Raw genomic sequence first — 7,604 nt, 5'->3', positions numbered from 1 at the left:
ACAATACATAAGGTCAGAACACAATTGGAGATATGCCTGGAAGAAATGTAAAGATACTCTGGTGGCCCAGGCAGTCTGGCAGTTGCCAGCCACGGCTTACTTGCCAGGGAGGTACTACTGCCTCCCTGGTCCACTTGGGTACTCTTCCAAAAACAACCACTGCTGACACTGTCCGAGACAGAATACTGAACTACAAAGACATTTTTGATGTTTGGTGCAGTGTAGTCATTCTCCTGTTTTTATATTACATAAGTCTGAAAATCACCAAACATTAATGGAAACATCTTAATCTTATCATAAAATTGAATTTGTTCTGTTAGTTGTCTATTTGTAGTCCTCTTTCTTTCACAAAGTCTGCTCAAACCTGTCACCATCATTTATTTCTCCAACAGAATTCATTTTTTTTCAATATTATAATATCACTGTGCCTTTTCTTTATGAATAGGTCATTATATCTCATGTAGAATATCTCATCTGCCCTTTTCTTTATGAATAGGTCATTACTGTTTACTAAAAAATTGAAAAGGCTTCTTTCCAAGGGACAAATCTGCCTACTTTTTCATTTCTGAGGTGCAAAACTATGAGTGGTCTGTTGTGGTAAACAGCTTATGCAGGCTTTGCAGATGCAAATGATATGAGGTAAGTTTGTCCCACATTTGTTGATGGGCATGGAGGAACAATGCAAATTTTCAGTTTTAAAAATTAAAAGGGATGTGTGAATTTTTTTATGGCCAGGGTAGCTTCCAGAGGGAAATTGGAGCCAAGGAGGAATTTTCAAACATAATATAACTAAATCAAGGAAACAAAAAAGTTCCTTTTCACTTACACAGAAGCCTTGTTGAAAGAGAAATACTTGTGGGACATGAGGAATGAAAAATGTCAGCATGCAACTGCCCAAGCTTGCCCGATGCGTAGCTCCCACCTCATGGCAATTGCTAAGAGTGTTGTAAAAGAGCCTCTTTGTCTCTGGAGAAAGTATTGCTTTCAAAGACAAGAAAAATCCACAAGCAACCTCTCACTTTGACACACAGGTCATGACATTAAAAGAATAATGTGAAGAATCACAAACCACCGGTTTTAGTTAGGAAAGCAAATGGCTTAGTAGGAGGGAGGCAGTGCTATTTAAGTTATGATCTGCTAACACTCTGTTTACATATATCCAGTTCCTTCCTAAAAACAACAGGCACCTAGTAAAGTTCTTCAGAATGACCCAAAAAAGACAAAAGTCTTTAGCTGAGTCACAGTCAACAGTTTGTAAAGGGGGAGGTTATAATGATATATTGCTTAAAACGTTTATTTATTTATTTATTTATTTATTTATTTCCATCCCCACTAAGGTTTGTAAAACCAACATTTCCCTGCAGAAGGGAGATGCCAGTATCATAAGTCAGTGCTGCGGTGATGCAGACACTGGAATGAGCACATTTCCTGGCAGGCGTTTCAGTAAGCTGGAGATTGTGGAGGAAAGCTGACAAAAGGAAGTTGGGAAGAAGCAAGGTGACCCCGTGCCAGCAGGACTAGTATACAATCCCACCCCTGACATGGGAAGAGTTGTCATGTTTGTGAATTTCATCATTTTGCCAGAATCAACCTCGGTAACTGGTTTTGCTGGAAACTTTTTGAAGATCTTTGTTATGGCAAGCCAAAACAATATGGTATTTCCTTGCCCAAGGCTAAGAGGTGGCAAACCTATCTCGATGGGCACGTTCTTTAACAAGATGTTTTGAGCTGAGTCCCTTTCCTCTGCTGAAGCTGGAGATGGCAGTGATAACACCATGGTCATTCCCTCTCTGCCATATTTCTTACGCTGCAATTACAAGAAAGTGCTGAAAAGTGATGGCAGAAGCTTTATTCTAAAAGAAACTAGGAGAAGAAGAGGATGGATACTTTATTCAGCAATACCCTCTACGTAAACCAGAAGTGAATTTTTAAGTGCAGTGAAACATTTTTTTTTTATTTTAGTCCTTGGAAATCTGGCTTTCTCCACGGAGCCTATGAACCATCTCTGCGCTAATGATCAAATGCACAGGTGCGGGTCTACAGTCATGTGTAAATATGCTCCCAACTGCTTTTCTAGCTGGAACTCCCCTATCAGGTCTGCAGTTTGGAAACTCTGCTTCCCCAGGTGACCATAACAAAATAAAGCAAGAAGATTTCTTTGGAGTGCTGAGCAACTGGGTATTTCCAAAGCAGAAACTCCAAATGCAGCCAGACTACAAAGTTTTAGTAAACTCTCAAGTTCTGACAAGAAAAGCAGAAAGGATGACGTTGTCTGAAGATTTGCCAGAGGGAATAGTTGAAAAGCAGCCCTTCTGAGATATTTTTGGAGTAGCAGTAGCATCTGACACTGACAAAACTCAAAGCTTTTATTATTATTAATATTATTAATGTTGTTGTTGTCTTTATGATTTGTAAGAATGAAATTCCCCTCCTGGCAGGTAGCTTATAAAAGGGCATGAAACCACTTACTCTTAGTCCCAAGCCCTTTGAGAGCACAATCAGAGAACTCCATTCTGCAAAGTAGACTCACCATATACAGCCAGAAATCCCCTAACTATCTTCAGTCTATGGATATTTCTCAGTCTGAGCCAAATTTCTCAGCTGTGAAACTGAAACACATGAAAAAAGGAGATGCCAATGTTCTTGGCATCCACTGTAGAATTAATTATAATGCAGACATGTCACCTTTTCCAGGCAGCCTACACAAGGTCTCTGGACACTCCAAATTTCACATAAGAGGAGATTATTTTTTTAATCACTGATTAACTGGCTGCTTAATTTGTGTGGCTATTTTGACTGGAAATTGAATTCTCTGATTGAGAAACAGACACAATAAAAGGTTTGGTAAGTAGATATATTTGAAGGTTATATGCTCATGGAATCCAGATTTCATGCCAAAATAGGTATCTGTGCATTCCTGGAAGTATTGTAGGAAAGGAACTGAGGAGGAGCCAGGAAGCCATAGATTAGTGAATCTGATCTCTGCGGTAGAAAAGATCTTTCCAAAGTTAATAAGGGGTGAGATCACAAAACATCTGGAGAATGTTTCATTTCTTTGTGTTTTAAAAGAAAAAGAAGAAGGGGCAAAGAAACAGGAACTTTATCAGCGTGGCTTCCAAAAGGGGAAAGACTGAGAAAAAAAAATGGTGTGAATTTTTGAGGTAACAAGGAAGAACTCAAAACTGAAACAAAAAAAATCTACTTGGTAGCCTAAAAATAATACAAACCTCATGGTACAGAAATCTGGGAGTTTCAGTGTAAAGGGCAGAAGTAAGTAACAACCACAACACTATCCAAATACATAATAAAAAGCACCAACTTTCTGGATGAGAAGGGGATTTCCAGCTTCAAATCAAGAAGACCGGAGCTTGCACACTGAATCTGGTCTCTGTGAAGTATCTTCTCGTCTGCTGGGCAGGATCTCTCATGCACAGCTTAGACATTGTGGCAAGCAGGCAAAAAAAAAAAAAAAAAAAAAAAAAAAAAATTAAAATATTGCTACAAATTTCCACTGAATAAAAGAAGAAGCAGTCACAGTTTTCTTACTAACCCTATAGCAAAGCTAGTCTCCCTTTTACAGTGTCATATTTCTAAGGGAAGACATATGGCAGAATGCCACAGAGTCCCATCCTTCATCATGGTAAATTAAATGGATAGACAAGGAAGATTTTAAAGAACAAAAGAGAATTACATTTGGAAACATCCAACTCTCTAGCCAAATAAGAGGTTTGTGTTTGTTTGTTGGTTTGGTTTTACTTATTTTTTTTAATGATTACAGCACTGTTGTGTGGCCTGACCACCAAGATCTGACTTTTCTTCTCTGGCCTGGCCACTGCTCATTTTTATATTTTCAGATAATTATCACTATCTCACAGAAATTCTGGTTTTCTATGCGTGTTTCAGTGTTGGTTGCTTCCTTCCTAAGGCAATCTGAAAGCTATGGGTGACAAACAACATTTAGAATATCATGTAGTATAAATTACATGGGAATTCTGATTGCTAAATCAGTGTTCTGGATAAGAGATACATTTCTTAACCTGTTTTTTGTGCTTTTGTGCCCTTCCTTTTCCATATGAGACCCTTGACTTAAAAAAAAAAAAAAAAAAAAAAAAAAGGTAGACAAAGGATGCTATGTCCCAGGACATGACTTGGCAGTACAGGCAGGAAGGCAGGGATGATGAATTTAAACACATGATATGAGATCAGACAGGTGACTGCAAAAGCCTGATTTACTTCTGTCTCTCCTGAGGAGATCCTGGGAGACTGCAGAATAACTTCATGGGAGCAAAGCTCATGGCCCAGTGTTTCAAACAACACATTTAAAAGATGCATTTCCAGATGGAGAGAAGGGAGTTTCAGCCCTGCACAAGTTTCCTGAGAAAAGGAGACATAGGACTGAGGAGGATCTACAGGGCTGTGTTTACAGGGCATTATACAGGGTATAGGAAGAAAAAAGACTTTGGAGGTGAATGGATCTGGTTTCCTCTTCCCTGAGCAGAGACTGAAGGCTGAGGTGCATTTCATATTGAATCCAGTATCTTTCATTTGAGTTTTTCCAAATTGCTCCATTTATAATGATTATCAGAAACTGAAAGGAGTATCTTCACAAGGGGCCTTAACAGAGACTTTGATTTAGTGTTTATTCCACGTTTTGTGTAAGGAAAGAATTCAGTTTCATTATATTACCTCCAGGAGATCATATACCTCACCCACTTGTCTCCATTGTCACTGGGTATTTATTGTGACCTGCTGGGAGCGTGTCTCCATCGCGGTTGTAGTCAGGGTTTTAGGTGCTTTCGAGGCACACCTCCCAATGGTTCCCATTTTCTGTGCTTTGGTTCTCACTGTGGTGTAGTCTGGATGACCCAGGCTCCTTTCAGATGAAACTGAATCCTATTCATCCTGTAAATGGGATGCAACTGAACCCTATAAATCAATGCAAAAAAATCAAAGGGGAGGTTAACACATCAGGCTATGAAGCACAGCAGCTGGGCTGAAGCACACAGTTAACTGCTGCTGCTCTAGCCAAAGGGGCTGCTCACATCTGGCAAAGCAATGGGGCAGTAACCTTGACTCATAACGTCCAAAATCACCCCAGCATAATTCCCAGTTTTCTTGTCAGTACCTATCATTCCCTTGTTCTTGTAAATCCAAATAAACAATCGATGTGAGACATAAACAGAGTATTGGGATCTTTCAGCTGGCTAAAAGAAGTGGTGTTTGCTGGGGGGAGGGGGACAACATTATTTATTTCCACCCTTTAGTGTTCTTTTTCTAAAGTTGCACCACTGTATTCAATTCTATTTTCTGAAAACAGAAAACAATGAGAAGAGACTTGCAAGAACACCACCAACTTCCATCTGTGAATAATTTGAAACTTGCTTTCGGCAAATTTCTAAGCATTCCAGTTTTAAATAGACTTTGCACCAGTATTCTCATCAGCAATGTTACAGTGTTGAAACATTCACAGAACTGAGTACAAAATATCACAAACACAGTTGGACTGAGAAGTACTTTTTACATTTTTATGGTTTTGCTCATGATCCCTCTTTCACTGTTCTCCGTCTTTGAAGAAGATTGTTGGAAATAAGACACTTTACAAAACAAATCTGAAAAAAAAAAAAAAGTAAGATTTATTGCTTTGAATTCATCAGTAGTCAGAAAAATGTTTTCCACCCCAATCTAAGCTACAGAAGGATACATCAGCTTTCCCCAGCTGCATCTTAACTACCTCCAATGGGTCTGAATTCAGTCTACCATGACAGAAATAATATTTAAAAGTACTACTTAATTCTGTTGCTTGCTTTTTAGTTTTCTGTTGAGGACTAATTTTATGTATGATGCAAAGCCCCTTTTAATAGCTCAGTTTGGGTCTTTGCTGATTTCAAAGCTTTGGACTTCTTTCTTTCCAACTGCAAAAGAACACATAATTCCTCTATGTTTTCAAACATAAATCAAGGTGAGTGGTTGGTCTGAGCAGGAGGTGGGGGTTAGAGAAATGTCTAGAAAAAAGTGTGCCTCCCAGTCCTGTACTCCATATCTTCCAAGCCTGGAGGCATTGAATTATTTCCCTCTTGTTTCAAGCAAGAATACTACTACTACTGAAAAAAAAAATATACACTTATTCTTGCACCCAGATAGTCAACTATTTTCACTGCAGATAAGGATCTTATTCAACGCATTTTAGAGGCAAGACTGCACCAGCTAATGATATTCAAACACCAATGAAGCAGTATGCCTGCCTCCAGCTTGCTAACAAGTCTGCTCCGCGTTACACCCTGTGCCTGCTACAGGAACTGTGAGAGAAACAATCTTGTTCCTTTGTAGGAAAATGAACAAGCTGGTTCACTTTAATACCCCATCATGCAAATTTATTTCAAGAGTAACATGATTAGGATAAGGATACACTGTGATAGAGTTGGAAAAGCGCTAAGGCTCAGGAAGCATGCACCATAAATCAAGCATTTAATGACTTAAATCAAGAACTTTAAGCGGCTGCCCCTGGGAAACACTGGGAGAACAGACTGTGCAATGAAGCCTGATGAAAATTAATTCAGTAGGCAAACACTGTTATCTCATGGACTTTATGGGAATCATAAAAATAGGGTGCTGAACTTTATAATGCATTTTTATGTTCTTATGCTAAAAATGGTTCCTACAGGTCCCACTTCTTTTATTTAATAAACAGAATACAAACCCTATTACCTTTGGCAGAAGTTACGCTTGGATTTTTTTTTTTGAACTTGGGGAATGAAATTGGGTGATTCCCTTTCAACTGTTTTTCAGTATCTGTGTGAAAGTTCATAATGTTTAGAGGTACTATGCACCTACGCAACACTCAGTAGAAAATCAGACCATGTTATACAAGGAAACTATATTCCAGCTGAGAAACCAGCCTCTCAAAATTCTCCTTGTGCTGTAAAATTGCAGGTGGTGAAGTCCCATGCAAGCTGGCACTGACAGCCCTGCACCCCCTTCCCTACTGCACATCCTTGTGCTGGTCCCTCCATGTCCCAGCACAAACATTGATTTAGCCACATAAGGAAGATCAGAGCAACAATCTCCACTGCAAATACGTTTCTTATTTGCCTGTTTAGTGCTAACCTGGGTCAGCTTCCCATAGGGATGATGCAGGGGGCCTGTAGATATTTTAGTGACATGGCTGAGTTACATTGACCTAAGAAGAGCATGATGCTACAGCCTTATTCTTCAAAGTAGAATGAATCAACAGAAGCATTTAAAACTTTAATATTTAGTCATATGCATCTGCTTTGTGCATCTGCATTGGTATGTGCACATTATTGCGAAAAAAAAAAAAATGTAAAAATGAGCAAACAATGAGTAAGCATATATTTTCCCACCAAATCTTTCAAAGTTAGTGGTGGTACTGTTTCTCTCCTCTCTCCAGGGCATAATTTAGAATTCAGTGAACTCCTGCTGCAGAACTGTTACAAAATACAAGAGGAATTCATTGAAGACTTGAGTTCATACAGGGCAATCACCTCTTCCACATGAAATGGTAGCGTAGGATTCAAGCACTAGAGAAATCCTCCTAAAATCCTTCTTAAATCCTACCATAGTGGAAAAAAAATACACTGGAAAGC

This window comes from Aythya ferina (genome assembly GCF_964211825.1).
Source record: "Aythya ferina genome assembly, chromosome: 2".
Lineage (NCBI taxonomy): Eukaryota > Metazoa > Chordata > Aves > Anseriformes > Anatidae > Aythya > Aythya ferina.
Note: the sequence above shows the minus strand (reverse complement) of the source record.